General features: G+C 40.7%; 2 long non-coding RNA genes across 4 annotated transcripts in view; one reads left to right on the forward strand and one right to left on the reverse strand.

Annotated features, from left to right (window-relative positions):
* The window catches only part of LOC116589226, a 112,347-nt gene that overhangs the window by 26,724 nt on the left and 67,704 nt on the right, over positions 1-17,919 (reverse strand). For both annotated transcript variants that reach the window (XR_004285250.1, XR_004285249.1), the window contains exons 3-4: positions 8,366-8,587; positions 531-655 (exon numbers count right to left, since the gene is read on the reverse strand). This is a non-coding gene — a long non-coding RNA (uncharacterized LOC116589226). The remainder of the gene's footprint in view (positions 1-530; positions 656-8,365; positions 8,588-17,919) is intronic.
* LOC116589227 overlaps positions 1-17,919 on the forward strand; it is a 95,516-nt gene that overhangs the window by 16,029 nt on the left and 61,568 nt on the right. The window lies entirely within an intron of this gene.

Consider the following 17,919-nt stretch of genomic DNA (forward strand, 5'->3'; position numbering starts at 1 on the left):
TTGCAAGGATGAGAACCGCTTGTGGATTTTAGGCAGGGGAGTGATGTAATCTGATATATGCCTCCTAGACCACTGGACTGCTCTATGAAGAATGGGTCATACAAAGGCAGGAGGAGAAAAAAAGCAAGGCTAGGTAGGTGACATGCAGAGTCATTAGGGGAAAAGGTGAAGCTGATTTAGCCCATGGTGCCGGCAGCTCAGAGAATAATGAGGAGTCGCATCATATATTTTGAAGACAGAATCCACAGAACTTGCTGACAGATCACATAGTGGGGGAACAATAAACCAGAGGTGGCTCCTTGTCTGGTCTCAGCAAGCTGGAGGATGGTGGCGTCACACACTGGGAGCATTAGCTGTGGTTATAGGGGTTATTTGTTTTGGTTTTGCTAAATTGCTGTGTGGCCCTACTACAGTGTCCATTAATTACCCACGTGTAAATGTCAGTTAAAGCCTAGATAGCGATAATGTATATTAGGTATTCTCAGTAGGTATGATGCTATTAAAAAAGGTTTAGATAAAAGTATTCCTACCTGTAATCTTTACAAGGGTTCTTCAGATCATTTTAATGAAAACATGGACAGTCAACACGGTAGACATGGATAATCCTATTAGAACACTTCTTTTAAGACATGTCTGCTTAAGGATTTTCCTAAACCTAGGAGAAAAATAATTGCAATAATTAGAATCATCCACCTGCTGTTTATTGTTTGTGGAGGTGCTGTTAATTATTTTATGCTTCAGTTAACTGTTTATTGTTTGCATGTAATTCATTCCAAAATACCATACTCAGTTCTTCAGAGTCACAGAGTTCTCTAGCTATTACTGAAGAAGTACGTCTTTAACTACCACACATCAGATGAACTTATTAACATCGTGTTTGCTTTTAAGGAAAAAAAAAACCGTGTAAAACAAATTTTATATATGGCATCTGTATACATATAAATATAGGTATATTTATATACAGATAGGTACCCGCTACATCATAGGTATTTCTGACCCCTTTACGCCAACAGTGTCTGAGTCCTGTTGAATGTTCTCAGCCAATCAGTGCTCTCTAAGATTTTCTGAGTTAAGGATATTTTGCAGTGGGTTTTATTTTACTGGAGCCTCTTCTGCCAATTATTTGTGTTCTGGCAAATAGTTGTGATCCATAAAACTTGATAAAAGTGATAGTGCTGGACCTACCCCCAGCAGATTTGCATTATAGTTGTTAAAAGGCAGGTTTCCTGGTAGCTTGAAATGCCTTCAAAAAATGGCCAATTAGGCAGCGGGAAAGATCACCTGGCACTAAGGGAGTGGTAGAAGGGCTCTGAGGTTACAAAGTGCCTCATTCATACCACTGAAGCCTGGAAGACTTTCCCTACCATTACATGAACCACAGCTGGGAGAATCTGTGGTTGGACAAAAGGTATCCCTTTAGGGATTACACTATCATGACACATCGGGCTGGGTCAGTTGGTGATACCATTTCCAGGAACACATGCCTCATGCAAAACAGAGTGTGTGTTTGTATGCATAGCTTTTGAACTGGGTGAACACCAAATGAAGCCCAAAGAAACAGAGCTGGAAAGCATCCCTCTCCTAGAACAGGACCAAAAAAAGTCTTGTGAGATGCCTAGCCTATTTCATGTTAAACAAATTCATGCAGGATAATGTGTTGAAACAGAGGTACTCTGCCATTTTTTTTTCATCATGACACAAGGTGAATGATATTTAGTTCTGTAGAACTAACTTCTAATGTCCCAGCTGAAACTCTCCCATACTATTTTCACTCAAGAAAAGTTACGTATATAAGAACACAAGCATGTGATAATAAAAATATCCAGATATTCTTATCATCATTCTAATTTCTATTAAAACATGAATGTCATTCACAAATGTTGATTCTTTTTTATTGCTAATTGCACTGAATACATCTCAGAGCTTATGGTTGTATTGATAGATGTTTCTGAGATTCTAAGTACAACAAACTGAAACACTTGAACAATCCATGTGTGACATCCCTACCCCCAATCAAGCCAACTCTGTGACAGAACATTCCAGTCCACTCTGAGGATGCAGCTCTATTATGACATTTGGCAGCTTTTACCTCAAGTCTTTTGGGTTGTATCCCATATGTAGAAAGCCTTTCCATTTTCCAAGATTATATTTTTAGAAATAACTTGTGTTTTCTTCTAGTGCTTTTATGGTTTAAATATTTTTCCCTGTGTTTGGAACCTCTGCTCTTATTGAACTATGGAGAAATCCTACCATAACTACTTACTCTCCTTAAAATTGCCAACTCAAAGGCTTTTATGACATATTAAATCTGGAAGCCAAGATTCAAAGACTTTTTAGGGATAGCTATCGGGTTTTAGAGTGAAAATATGCCAAAAAGATCATCTAGCATAATGTCCTCATTTTCAAAATGGGGAGATGGACATAAGAATGCCAGAATATGGGGGCACCTGGGTGGCTCAGTCGGTTAAGCATGATCTTTTGCTCAGGTCATGATCTCAGGGTCCTGGGATTGAGCCTCACATCGGGCTCCCTGCGAAGCGGGAAGCCTGCCTCCTCCTCTGACTTCTGCTCCCCATTTGGGCTCTTTGTCAAATAAATAAATTTAATTTAATTTAAAAAATGCCAGAATATGAACTGTCTTACTGAAGGCCACACAGTGTCAGGTGCCAGGAAGCACACCTCTCCATGCTCATGTTCCCTTAATTGCATTCATTCCTCTGCTTTACCATCACTTAATGAGCAAATCTTGATCTGGGCAGCACATGATTCAAGTGGGCTGTATTTATTGATCATCTTGTTTCATTTAAGAGGATAAAATGTACTCAGGTTTTTAGAGCCCTTTGGGGGAAATGGGAACCCAGTACGACCCAACTGTTAGATTATGACTGTTTTTACTTCTTGCCCAGATTCAAAATATTGTCATTGGTTATTACAAAGTCTAAGGGTTAGTTTTAAAAATATCCCGAATGTGAAACCAATCTGTTTCCTCTCTAAGCTTTATTTAACACTTGTAGGAAAGTTGAGAAGGGCAGAGAAAGAGAGGAGAACGCCATCCATTGCTTTAGCAACATCACAGCGTCCTAAATGAATGGCACATCTCTAGCATCATTCCATAGTCTCACGGGATTATAGAATCAGCAAAAGAATGCTTTCAGAAGGAATTGAGGTGTAATAAAATGTAAACTGTAGAATTCAGTCTTCTGTGACACATTCTCCAGCTTCATTTTGTTCCCATGCACGTTGATGGGTGTAGCTATGGACTGCAAGGCCCAACTTAGAGAAGCTCATGAGAAGACCAGATCTGTTCTTTGGAGAAAACACTTCCTTCATGGAGGTTAAAGATTTCTGCAGTCATCGCTCCGAGGTATTTCCCTTGGGACTCAGCATTTAAATTCACAAAGCACCCTGCAGTTAATTCTTAACCGTGATTTTTGTTGTAAAGAAACCATATTGCGCCCCTGCACCCCTCCCCCCACCACACACCTTTCTCGCTCCATAGTAGCATCTCAGGCTGTTTAAAAAAATGACAATGGGTATAAATAGTAATCTAATTATAGTTAGAAGAGATTTACAGCTCTAATTACAACTGCTGTTAAATTTCAAAGGGACTGACATAAGCAATCAACACATCCCATACAGGAATCCATCTTGCTATTATAAAAGCTACCTGCCAATTGTTTGTCAGTTGAATGGCATGCAACACTGCACACATTATCTCCAGAATTAGTGATACCGACAGTTTTGCCATGTTTAATGTATGTCGGCAGTATAAAGCACAGGCATGGAGCCTAGAAATGACTCAATTAGGGATTGCCGAATTGCCAATATATGCATATTTCATCAAGTATGTGAACATCTCTTCTTCTCAATGGCATCTTAAAAATTATTATTTAACTCAAGTGATTACACATTCAGAACCTCTCAGTGGTAAAAGTGACCAATCTGAGAGGCATACCTGTACACACACGACCCCTTTGTTAGTCATCTAGACAAAAATACTCTATTACATGACAAGCACAAGGTATTTGCTCTGTGTCAGGATGGAAATTTTAAACTGGTCTCATGTGAGATTCAGAATAATCCCTTAGCCTATTTACTACTGTGTCTGTTCTTTTGGATAACTTCTGTCATGGAATGAATATCATACTTTTGGGGAGATGGGGCCGACACATGTGCTTTTTTGAAAAAAATTGCTAATAACTCCTATAGGCTGAGGAAAAATGGTGAAACCATATCTCAGACCCTATCTTCATCAGGCGGCCATAGCTGGGCCGCAATGACTTCCCCATCTGAGGCCTCAGCCTTCCTCTGGATTCCCGAACCATCTGGACAAGGCATATTTAATTCTTTCCAGACCAGTTATCTAATGGGACTTCACATTAATCATGCTCCACAATCTGGAATCTGGGAGTCCCAATGTAAACCATCTGGCATCTAGTAAGTTTCTCTCAACCAGTGTTCCCCATTTCCCAGGCCTGACTGCTTGTTTGGGCTCCTTCTGCCCTGGTGGTCCTTGCCAGGGATGGGAACTCTGCTAATAAATGCAGCCCGTGGGTGTGGCCTCACTGCCTTGTGTTCAGACCCGACTATGATAACTTCTTTCTAACATGTTAACGTATGTGTCACTCTTCCACAGGTGTGTTACCAGTACATTCTTTCAACTCCTTAGAATCTGCTCTTTTCTGGTCTGGAGGTCTTGTTCTGATGGTTAATGAAATCCCATTTTGTATCAGGATTGACATTCAGATAGTATGAACCAGTGAGGGTTCATATCTTACTGAACCAGTAAGATACTTAATACTCCTTGGTCAAGAGCTGTTGGTCCGAAGACCCTCCCTCACCCCCAAGTGTTCCTCCCTTCAAGATGGCACGGTCTGTCTCTCAAGACTCCCAAACATGCTTATCATTCAGCAACAGAAGGGTAGTGCCCGGGCGCATGCGGAGACCTGTGATCCTCCGATGTAACTGGTTTCCATTCTGCTTGGTTGGTGGTCTTACCTGTTGTGCTATTAATGATTTGGATGTCACTCCTGACTTCTACCTTGAGATTTTGTCTTTGGTTTAGACAAATGAACAGCCCTCTGTCTCAGGCTACAGGGCTTGTTTTCTGTGAGATATTCATTCCTTTAGACTCCTTGTAAAGGACGGATTGATATTTTCATTTTTAAAGTAGGTGTGTGTGTGTTTTATCATGCAGCTATGAACACCACCACTCTTTAGTCCATATAAAAAGAATAAAGATGCACTTAACTAGCAAAATGAAGGACTTTTAAAGCGGGATTTTGGCAATGATAGTGCAATTTAACCAGACTGTAGGTCAAGGCAGTTGGCCACGTCTCTGATTCAGTGACATTTGACAGACATAATTACAGTAAGATAGCGCATTCGTGCCGACATGAATAGTTTTTTTCCTTGAGATAACTGATCCCAGAGGATGGCAGGAATTATTTTCTTATGTATTCTGCTGGCATTTGTTTTGTCAGAATGTAACAAATTATACATAAATCCTGTTTTATAAATGGTATGCTGTGCTTTAAATACAGCCCAATACGTCATTCTGTCACAGATTAGCACTAGCAAACTGTTTGGTTGATTGATTCATTATTCTCAGTGCCCAATTGAAAAAAAAATTGTTACTGAATTTATGATGAAATTTTTCCTTTAAAATGAATTATTTAAAGAGTCTATGCTAAAATAATAATAAGGGCGTTTTTATTTTTTGCATGTTAAAATTGTTACAGAACCACCGATGTATCTGCCTCATCCCCCTGAGAATTCTCGAGAGCGTTACTGATGTATTAGGTAGCTACATAAATGATGCTTGGTTACGATTAATAATTAATGTAGAATTTGTGTGAAGCACAAGTTACTTTTTTTTTTTTTTTTTAACAGTACCTGCCATCTTTTGGGAAACTGCAACCCAACTTTATATAGCCTCAAATTTCTATTTTTTAAAAATTTCATTCCTTTTTCTTTTATTTTTAAATATCTAAATGCCCTCATCGAATTAAGAACACAGAGCTTTGGCAAATCCAGCCCTTGTATGTCCTGTGTGGAAGACTAAACTCAAAGATTACATCTCAATGGCACCATTGATTCAGAGAAAGAATTAAGCCTACATCATTACTGAATATTTGACCTTTGTCTTTTTGGCAGTAGATACCCTGGTTGTCTGGTTTTGAATAGTAAAGTCCTTGCTCAAGTTTTGTCTAGCCAATTCCTTTAGGAGTCCACAGTTTTAGTCCTCTGGGTTGAAAATTTTTAGCACATTCACTGTGTGTACCGTTTCCTGGTCAAGATGTTTATCTCTATCCCTTCTGAAGTCAAGGCTAATTACCAGAAACTCAAAAATCTGAGTTTTCCTGTTTGTAAAATTTTGACCTCCTCATTCTCTCTTTGATCACAGAAGTCGCTCCTTTTGCCTGGGTCTAAGCAGCACTAAGTCTGGAACTCGTGTGTTACTTTCTGTTTTAAGAGCCAGATAAGGAGAAAATTTGATCTGTCTGTGTAACAAGGCATGGTGTTCTCTTTTATCTTTGTATGGGTTAGGCAGTGATCCTCTGGTGGTTGGGTAAATCCCCCTATGGATGGAGTGAGTCCCCTTTTTACTGATTGGGTTTCAACTCTGAAACCAAAGAAGATGACCTTGAAGGGCCTTTATCTTACTGGCTCTGTTGATTTTCTAGAGGCGCTTTTGCATCTTTCCTCCAAAGGAGGAGCTGGAGGACAAACCTGTTATGGTCCTCTTCAGCCCTGTACCTACTTTTGGCCTGAATAAACTCTGCCACAAAATTTAAGTTTAGAAAGAAAGTGAGGTCACTTAGACTGTTGAACTTAACACTGACAACAACGACAACTCCTGTTGTGAAATCTCGAGAACTCTGAGTGGGAAGGAGAGAAGGTCTCCTAAGTACTCTGAAGAAAGTAGTGTATCTACGTCCGTAGAAGTCACCGGAGCATACCTGGCACTAAATATAAAGGTGGAGGCATGGGGCAGTGACCTGAAAAGAAGTAACTTGAGAATCCAAACCCAGCTGATTTGCTACGATAGAGAGCCCCAGTTGAATTGAAAATAAAGCTGAATTTGTATTAAGGCCAAATTATATACCTTTTTAAAAGACATTTCTAAAATTTGGGGGCCTTATGCTAAAAGTCTAGATAGACATTGTCTTGCGCTTTAATAGTGTTTTAAAAGTATCTTTCTGAAAAGACCAAGTCCTTAAAAGTCCAATGGATGAAAAATTTCACACTGGAGACAGTCGATAGATTCTTGAACTAAATCTACATGACTCATTTGAAGAGGAAAAGACCTGGACAGTTGAAAAATGCCATGTTTTCAGAGAAGTAGAAGCTGATTTTTGTCCTGTTAGGACAAAAGTTAATTCTATAAGAATGCCTATAATGTGAAATTGTCAAAAGCTTTCAAGTTGTCAATAACTTTGGGGTTTCTAAAAATCTTTTGTCATGGTTCATGTGAATTGATAAAATATCACCTATTTCTAAAAAAAAGACATTTATCCTGATGTCATTGCCACCCCTCAAAACTGATTTTCTAAAAATTATTTACCATGTCCTCCCTACCTCTGTGTGGTTTGACATATGTATATGTGTGTACACACCTACGCATACACACATGTATCTTAGGTCAAGTTTCTTGGCAGAAAAAAGAAAAGAAGAAGGTTAAGATTTGTAGGAAGTTGATAGGGAAGTATTTTTAAAAGGCCCAACTGTAAGGTAATTAAGGGCGGAGCATTGGGCAGGGGAGGATGTAGGCCTGTGATACAATCCTAACAGAATCTCAGCTTATCCGTGGGAAACTCTGGGGCTGGGATGTCACTTCAGATCTGTCCTGAACTGAGGCAGGAGGACTTAACCTTTGTACCCTGCTTCGACCAGTCATTGGCCACAGGCTGTCCTTGGTCAGCCTTGGACAAGGAAGCTTTGTCTGAGAGCAATTTCTAGGGAGGTATCAATTGTGAACCACCAGGACACCCAACACTGGCAGCTTCTGTCCTCAAAGGGTAAACTGGGCACCATTTCCATGCACTTGCTTCATACAATAAGTTAATCCCACCTGCAAAGAGCTCTTCCATTCTTCCGGTTGGGACACTTCTAAGAGGAAGATCAGTAGGGGGAAAAGAGTGGTTCCCACTGCTGCGTATGCCCTGGCCTTGCACTTGCACTAGCATATGTGACTTTCCATGAACTCCCTAGAACGGCTTCCTATTGTGACTTTCCATGAACTCCCTAGAACGGCTTCCATTACAGTTACCTCTGTGTAAGGTTATGAGGTTATCTGACCCAAATGGCAGGGCTGCTGGCATTTTAGGTTGGTCCCCCTATGGAGTCCCATTCTCATATTCACACATGGCAGCCAATTGGAGCAATGTCCCCTGTTGTGGAATAGGATGCTTCCAGAATCTAAAGAGGTCCAGGAGGTGGAATGTTTTCTTCTTCATAGTGGGAACATCAAGGTGCAAGAATCTATCCTTTACTTTGGCTTACTCCAGATGACTATGCTTCTAGAAACTTCACCGAAGTTGCAGGATTTGAAATCTTCTTCAGGTATCAGCATTCCTTATTTTCACTCGGAAGAAAAAAAGCAATTTTCTAAATCATACTCCACAAAATAGCCTTGGATGTAATTGGAATCTCGTTATTTTCTTAGAAGGGCAAAGGGAGGTAATGTAAGACAGTCTGAATGGCAAGGCATAAGAAATTTTGAGAGGAGGGATTGTTATGAACCAGGTGGTTTCATAAACAACCAGATTATTTTCTGAGCTTTATTATGGCTTTGGTCTTTGGAGAATATGATCACTCTCTCAGTAATTATTTTGATACTCTTGGTTTCTGTGAACCTTTGTTGAATTATCTTCTCCTTCACCTGTATATCCCTTTAAACAACATTCATTTATTTAACAAATATGTCTTAAAGCCTACTTTGTGCCAGGCTCTGTTCTGTGTTCTGGGAATGTAGCAGTGAATTAAACCCTTTTGGAGCTCATGTCATAGTAGGGATCAATAAAGACGAACAATTTTCTGTCCATTAATATCCATTCATCCATCCATACATCCATCCATCATTTCTAAAAGCAGTTTATACCTGAAAACAGTGAGAAAATAAACCATGCGTATTTCTGGAAGAAGAATGTTCCAGGCAGAGGGAATGGCAAGTACAAAGGTCTTGATACTTGCCATGTTTTAGGATAGCAAGGGTGCCATTGACTGAAATGGATAGAGCAAGGAAGAGAGTATTAGATGAGGTCAGACTAGCAACAAGGAATCACGTCTTGCAAGACCTCGATGACTAGTGCAATGATTGGCTATATTTGGACTTAAACAGGAAGCCATTGGAGGGTTTTGAGCAAAGGAGTAACATGCTCTGATTTACATTTTCAAGTAATCCCTGTAGCTTCTGTGTTGACTATAAGCAGCGATTAGCGAAGCAGAGATGTAGGTTGGAAGCTATCACAATAATGTCTCTGGATAACGTGTTGGAGATACTGAGTGGTAAGGTTCTGGTTTACTTTGATTCTGGGTATTTAGAATTTTCTAACTGTATATGAGGTTGGAGAGAAAAGTCAAAGTTAATTTTAAGGATTCTGTAGGTATAGCTACAACAAATGGGGAAAGACATGAGTTTGTGGGATTGATGTCGTGAAAGTCTTGGTGAATTGTAGCATGTTGCAGTTGGGATAACAACCAAATGTTAGATGGTGGTCAGAAAGGGAAAGGCATGAAGTCTAGGTTACGGGTTGTTTGGAGTTTCTGTGAATTATTAAGGGTAAGGTCTGGACTATGGGAATTAGTAGCTGATGTGGCATGGAGATCTTTGGAGGAGACGAAGTCAAAAAATTGCAAGGTCGGGTGCAAATATTCACAAGGACTGGGGGGTTAGCATGACTACAAAAAGGAGGAATGTCATTAATTCACAGCTGGGGTTTTAGGAAGGAAAGAGAATGATCTATGGGGCGGTGCGTAGCAGAAAGGACATCGAGCCCATGGAATAAGAGCCATGACAGAAAACACCCGCCATCTCTTGAGGGGGCTGCAGGGCAGGCCATATTTTAGATTTTTAGGTAGAGCTTGGGTTAAGGGTTAGGTTTTGGGTAGGGTAAAAAGATGAACTTTAGGGGAGTGGCAGAGACAAGAGGGGTTTTGCTGATGAAGTGTCTCCTGTTCCCACGGGCACAATGGAAAAGTTGCAAGATTCAGGAAGCAGCAGGAGATGGCGTCAGAAAATGTAGCAATGAGCACTGGGAACTGAGGAATGACCTGGGAGTTGTGGGCTAGTGTCTGACTCCTATCAAGAGAGATCAAGGTCCTGATAAGGCAGAGGACAGTGTGAAACTGTGAGCATTTGAGGGAAGGAAGAGTAAGATTTTGGTAGGATCATGCGGAGACCACGAGGACTTTTTTATTTTATTTTATTTTATTATTTTTTTAAAGATTTTATTTGACAGACAGAGATCACAAGTAGGCAGAGAGGCAGGCAGAGAGAGAGGAGGAAGCAGGCTCCCTGCTGAGCAGAGAGCCCAGTGTGATGCAGGGCTCCATCCCAGGACTCTGGGATCGTGACCTGAGCTGAAGGCAGAGGCTTAACCCACTGAGCCACCCAGGCGCCCCCCCCACGAGGACTTTTAAATGAGGGATTGTGGCCAGTGGAAGATGGGCACATGTTTGATTGATCTGTTACATCTTGCTACACGTCTGTCTTTTCTTTACATATATTGAAAGGAAATAGAAACAACATTGATGATAGGGTGTGCATAAAGTAATGAAAGTCTAGATCATTTCTCTCCATCCCCAGAAAATCTGCACACCATTACCAGGTTCATCTTTCCTAAAACTCCTATACTAATGTGTTATTCTCAGAGCCCGGGGCTGGCTCAGTTGGTGGAGCGTCCAACTGTTCTTGATCTCAGGGTTGTGAGTTCAAGCCCTATATTGGGTGTAGAAATTGCTTAAAAATAGAATCTTTTAAAAAACCCACATCGGGGCACCTGGGTGGCTCAGTGGGTTAAAGCCTCTGCCTTCGGCTCAGGTCATGATCCCAGGGTCCTAGGATCGAGCCCTGCATTGGGCTCTCTGCTCAGCGGGGAGCCTGCTTCCTCCTCTCTCTCTGCCTGCCTCTCTGCCTACTTGTGATCTCTGTCTGTCAAATAAATAAATAATACCTTTAAAAAATAAAAATAAAAAAAATTTAAAAACCCACATCATTTTCTTTCTTACAATCCTCGTTAATATCTTACTTTTACCTTTATAGTATTTGTAGGTTGTTCACTTGGTATTTAAGACCTCTAAATATTGCCTAATTACTTTCATGTCTCCTTCTTTTGGTTTACTTATCATTAACCTGTATTTTTGGAGTGCTTTCTTGGTGCAGACACTGGGGATACAAATGGTAAATATTCACTGCCCCAACACTCTGCATAGTCCTTCTGTTGGCTTCTTTTTCTACACTACACTGCACTTGAAACTGGTATTCCTGACCTGCTCCCCACCCCCAATGACCCACGGAAGACACATCACACACATTCGAGACCGATCACTTGCTGGCAGTATTTATCCGGAAGGAGGACTCTCCCGTTGCTCTGTATTTACTACATGGGCTGGTGCTCCAGGGGCCAGCTCCATTTCAGCGTCCTTTTCCAGAGAAGATTCCAATCACAGGAATATCCATCTTCCTTTCTGGCTGTACATCGTTTTCACCATCACAACAAAGCCTAACACCAAGTATTTGCTCACCACATATTTGATGTTGAATGAATAGTCCCTCTTAATTCATTTATATAACATAGTCCAGGAAAACGGAGTTAAAGTAGCTACTAGCCATAACTCCTCTGTCTTTCCCTTCATTTATTCTTTCATTCAAAACTTATCTGTTGAGAAGCTATAAGGTGCCAGATACGGTCTTTGACACACGGGTTCTTTTAAGCCAAGATGTCTCTGGGTTCTTCTACCTGACAAACATCTTTTTGAGAGTCGGTTAAAATTCATTTTTAAGGAAAAGTAGAATTGACATATTTCTCCAAGTTAACATTATTAAGGCAGGTTTAACATTTACACAGCAGTGGGTTTCCATTTGGAAATGGATTTATCTTTAAATGCCCTGCCTTCATTACCCATTGCTGCTGTAACAGATGACCACAAATTTTGTGCCTGAAAATAACACAGATGTATCATCTTCGAGTTCTGTAGGGGAGAAATCTGAAATGGGTTCAAATCAAGGTGTTGGTCTTCCCTTCTGAAGGCTCTGCAAGGCCGTCCCCTTCCTTGCTTTTCTGGCTTCTAGAAGCTGCCCACTCTCCTTGGCTTGGGACCCCCTTTCCACGTTCTGCCTCCCTGGTTCATGCTGAAGGAGCTTGTGATGACATTGGGCCCAGCTGCTAATCTGGGATGATTGTCCTGTGTCGACATCGCCTGAGTAGTACCTTTCATTTCACTACGCGCTCCATTCCCCTTGGCCTTTTGACCTAACACATGCATAGGCATCAGAGATCAGAACATGGACATCTCCGAGAGCCATTCTTCTGCCTATCACCTGCCCTTATACGTCATCTGATATCATCTTCTTTGAGGTGCTCAGGTGTCTGAAGGTCTGGGATACCACTCATCAGTCAACCTTGATGCTTCTGCATTTAGAGGGGAGGGTGCTGGTTAAAGAGTCACCCACCAGACAGCATGCACCATGGTTGGCCAAAGATTGAGCTTCACTTGGACGGGAAGCCTCCCGTATTTCTGGCAGGCTTTGTTTAGGGAAACATACCGTACCATCCTACAACTTAGGACATTTTCCCAGGCAGAATAGAATTAGGCAGAAAGAATACTTGAGGGAATTCTACTAAAAGCAGAATATGACAAACCTGGCAGCAAGACAGGTTGTGTTTTGGTTTACTGACTGGGAATAATTCATTCTCTCTTGTAAGGAATGCCAGTGCGGTGCAGAGGAGAGCTGGGTGTAGAGCTGAAATTAGGAGCGCTACTATCTTACTCCAGATGATGGGACTATGGGTTGTAATTTACCTCTTCGGCGAAAGTGTAGTGCGTCTTGTACAAGTTTTGGAACGGCCTTAAGCCATGTGTCCCCAAGGGGAAAAGTTTTAAGCGAAAGGAAAAGGGAACACCCAGGTCAGGAAAGCCAGCTCCATAGGAGAGACTACAAGGCAGGCAACTGTTGGTATTGTTTTAATTAAATGAAATTACTCTCCAGAGAAAAGGTCGTTATAGAGCTTTTCTAGTAAAACAGAAATTGAATGTCTTGCGTGAACATCAAGATGAAAATACGCTAAGTGTACTCTGTACAGAATTAGCTAGACTCTATTAAAAATTAATATATTAATTATTGAAATGAAAACTATGCTTAAAATAATTTGGAAGTTCTGTGGGCACTTTATCGCATCATGATCAAACCTATATGGCTTTTTCCTAAGATGTGCTTTGGGGGCTGGGGAAGCATTTTCTCTCATCCTTTATTTTTCTTTCATGCCAGGAAATAGAAAGTTATACACACACATAAAATTTTCACTACAACTTTGTTTCCTTTGGCTGTTTTCCTTACAGACATTTTTCCCTCAGAGTTTCTTTCCAAAATCCCATTTACGAGACCATTTTTTCCAATCCACTTTAAAAAGTTAATTGTACAGAATTATCTTTTACTTCTCTTCCCAAAGATTTTATTTGTCGCATGTTCACTGAGTACTGGGGAGGTATGTGTCAATTACAGAATCCTTTTTCAGATCTGTGCCTGTATTTAAACTGAAGGCATGCTTTTGGAAAACGTATCTAAGTAGTTCCAAGATTGCTGACCGTCACTTCACTTTGGACGACACAGAAATTAGAAATTCATGCCACTGCGTGATTGAAATGCAGACTGAAAATTTGTAAGGAAACCATCTAGATCTCAATTCATTGATTTGATGTGTTCATTTCTATCAGCTCGGACACAGTTTCACCCATTCTCCTTGCCCTGGCAGCAGTTCCAGATTTGAGAGAGTCAGTTGTGATGTCAACACACTGTTCTTATTTCTGACAGTATTGTGAGTTTTAACATCTTCAAGAGTACATTCTTTCCCCTATGCTATCAAATCTAGTCCTGGGAGGGATGGAGACACTGGGCTCACCACCTGGATTTTGTTCCTTAATGACCGGCTCATAAAATTATAGAGCTGGTAGAAGCCTTTGTGTTTGTAGCCTTCTGGAAGGCTTCTGAGACATACCTTCTGTCCTTACCCCTCTCTGCTCTGGAAGACAAGGGGTTGTTTGAGACATGAATTCCAACCTAAGTTTGCCCAGCTGGGTGGGGGCTTTCCTTCTGAAAAGCCATAGAAAGGCATACAGGGGACATCTGCTTGGATTTCTGCTGGTCATATCTGGGCTCTGGTCTTAACGATGCAGGTCTTTCTCCTCCCGTAAGAACTCAGCTGCTTCTTCAGTCCCCCCCATAAAAGGAGGCTCTGTCAGTTGCTGATGCTCATGCAGGTACATTACAATACATGCTGTAATCAACATGTTAGAAATAGCATCAGTTATTAATATGATGGTCCATGTTTTGGTCAGGCAGTAAGCATCATTGCACAGGCTCTTTTGCTCCCAACTGGTATCAAAGGTAGATAAGATATGAGAGGAAAAAATTAAATGGAGCCAAGGCTTAAAAATGTGATAGAACTTCCATGGACCAGGAGTTAAATAGAAATAAGAGAGGGTGAGGAGTTGGGGTGAAGAGTCTGGGGGAGTCTGGCACCCGAGGTAGGCACTGGCCCCAGGAAGCTGAGCTCACGTGGAGCCTGAACTGCTCAGGAGAACTGGTTCCAGAGCTCAGCTCACAGGTTGAAAGCCAGAATGTGACAGGGGCGCTGGACCTCACAGAGCACCTTACCCCCGCCCTGAATCCAAGTAAAAGGCTGAAATAAATTGCTGCCAAAGAACCTTCTTTGGCTAAACATAATGGACGTGGCCTAGGTGTCCAGCAAGTAAAACAAGTCAACAGCTGATTTAGTAGTGGGTCCTGGAACATCCTGCAAGGCAGCAGCTTCAACCCACTATTCTGGAGCCTGTTTCTGGAATGGGGACCAAGAGATGAGGACAGCAGAGATAAGTTAAAAAAAAAAATAGCATCCACAGACCAGGAATTTGGCAAGAAGAGAAGTGAAACCAGATGAAGAATATAAAACAGGACAACAGAAGTGGGGGGTGTGACTTTAGAGCTTGATCCAGTAGGTCTGTGAAACTCACAACAACCGCTCGCCATAGAGAATACAGGACACTATTCAAGGACACGCGGTACATTTACAAATATTAGCCACACACCACATCACAAAGAGCATCCCTGCGGACTTCAATGAATGGTTTGTATTCAATCTCATGCTGTAAATTTCACAGCAGTTTTTCTTCATCTTTCTAATCTTACTTTACTGGAGTATTAAGCTATTTTGTGTGGCATCTGGTTTTTTTGTGTCTGAGGGATCATTGGAAGTTGTTGTGAAGGATGTATCAAAGGATTGAGTGGGATGGTGGGTTAACCCATGGTGAGGTCTGAGGTAGGAGATCCACCCACTGAAGGAGCTGTTGACTGACTTATTGGGACTTACACCCAGTGCAGTGGGAGACAGGTAGCTCAGTATAGTGGTGGAGCCTATGGGGTCTTGAATCACACAGATCTCTGTTGACTTGGAGCTTCATCAGTAACTTATTAAACCTTTATGAGGCTCATTTGCTTCATGTTTAAACTGAGGAAAATATCCTAATTTGCAGCATGGTTGGTAGGACTGGAGATAATATATGTAGACACCTTCGCAATTCTTGGCACATAATTACTACTCACCAAATGTTAGACTGGGAATGGTAGGGATTGAAAGGGGCGATGTGTGGTGTGTCTATGTGAAAAATGGAATGGAGATTACTTGGTAATTGACTATTTTTGAAGCACAGATTAAAAGACAATTCTAGGAGCTGCAGGAACTCAATATTTGAATAAAATATTTGAATGAAAATTGAATACAAATGTTTTTTTACACGGCTCCAAACATCTAAGCATTTGTAAATGTCTAGATAATTAACTTTTTTTTTCAACTCTTATTCCCAAGTTTGGAGTCATGCAACAGCCCACAGCCTACAAATCAAACTGGCACTTACAGGAGTCCTATTTTGACCATGGCTAATGATTTTTTACAAGATATAAAAATAAGTATGATGCACCTAAAATTTAAAATATCTCAGGTATTTATTTAGTGTTTTGCCATTTTCCAAATTGTACTCCGTGCACAAATCTGCCTCAGGCCCCTTTATAATTGGCACATGCACTTTTCCTTGAATCCAATGTAAATTTAGCTAGCTAAATTGTTACTCACTTCACTATTAATAAAATAGAGCTTTATACAAAGTCCAATCTTCAGTTATTCCTCATGTTTTCAGCAATTCACAATATCAAATTACAAATAAAAGTCACTTTTAAAATACCAAATGAAGGAATTAAAGATCTTGATACTAAAATCCTTTTCTTATTGAAATAACTTCATGATGTATCTGATTTGTACATGGGGTAGAACAGAGGGGATTTAAAAATTATTTTTAATTGAAAACCATGAGGGTAAAAATTAGGAACCATGAACAGAAAGCACAAAATGTATGAGCTGCTACAAGGAAAAAACTATATATATATTTAAATTATATATAAATTCATATATATATATATATATATATATATATATGAGTTTTTTTTAAAGAGTTTAATTATTTATTTGACAGACACAGCAGAGAGGGAATACAAGTGGGAGGAATGGGGTAAGGAGAAGCAGGCTTCCCCCTGAGCAGGGAGCCTGATGTGGGTTCCATTCCAGGACCTGGAGATCATGACCTGAGCCGAAGGCAGAGGCTTAATGACTGAGCCACCCCAGTGTGTGTGTATATAGATACATATCTATATATAGTTTTTATTTAAATTGCTTCTTTGATGTAGCCTCTTCTCTCCCTTCAGTTGTGAAGTTTGTACTGTGAGGCATCAGGCTGACTTCTGGGGTATTCAGGATGAGCTGTGTTCATGGGGCGAGGTGAGCCTGGGGTCCTTCTCCATCACCATCTTCTCTCCCATGTATCTTAATGTTCTGTTTCACTAGTTAAGCAGGGACACGGAACGAAGATGGAGAAGCAATCAACACATCAGATAAGCAAATAAACCTGATAGGAAGGCATGGAAGAAAGATGTAAAGAAAGACAATTATGAAATAAAGAGTTGTGTAAGCCTTATAGAAAGGAAAGCAGAGACCAAGAATGGACAGCCTTCTTGGGGGATGGCTCCTTGTACGCTGTACTTTCTTCCTCACTTAAACGTCTGCTTGCCTGTACCTTTCAGATCCTGATGTCCTTTCTCCATTGCAGGAAATTCCGACTGGTTTCTTCTTTCGATCATGCCACCTTCCTTCTGTTTATGAATTACTTTGAAAATGTATCTTTCTTCTAGTATCACCAGTGTCTTCTAGAATTTTTTTTTTGAGGTACTTTGTGCCTCAGGAGCTGCCATTGATATCATGCCTTGCTTTCTTTACACTATAAAATGTCTCTCATGACCTTACTCCATTTGCTGCTTCCATTTCCTTGATATCTGGTCCCATCTAAATTCTTGATGAGCAGTGACAATCCAACCAACAACTCCAGTGGACTTTTCAAAGTCTTCTCTTTGTTTCCTCTTTACCTTTTAAGAATATTGGTATTATTGTTTAAGATCTCTTCATCTAGACTGTGTAAAACCACAAAATCCTAGTTCTTCACCTAAGTACTCACACCTCTCCTTTACCTCTTTTGAAGATTTTTTTCCCTCCCCCCAGCCTGACTCCCCATCCAAACACAGAGGTTCTAGGACTCTCTTTTCTTGTTTAATGCCTACTCAATTACAGAGATCTCACACACTTTCCCAAATTTCCA

Source organism: Mustela erminea, chromosome 4, assembly GCF_009829155.1.
Source record: "Mustela erminea isolate mMusErm1 chromosome 4, mMusErm1.Pri, whole genome shotgun sequence".
Lineage (NCBI taxonomy): Eukaryota > Metazoa > Chordata > Mammalia > Carnivora > Mustelidae > Mustela > Mustela erminea.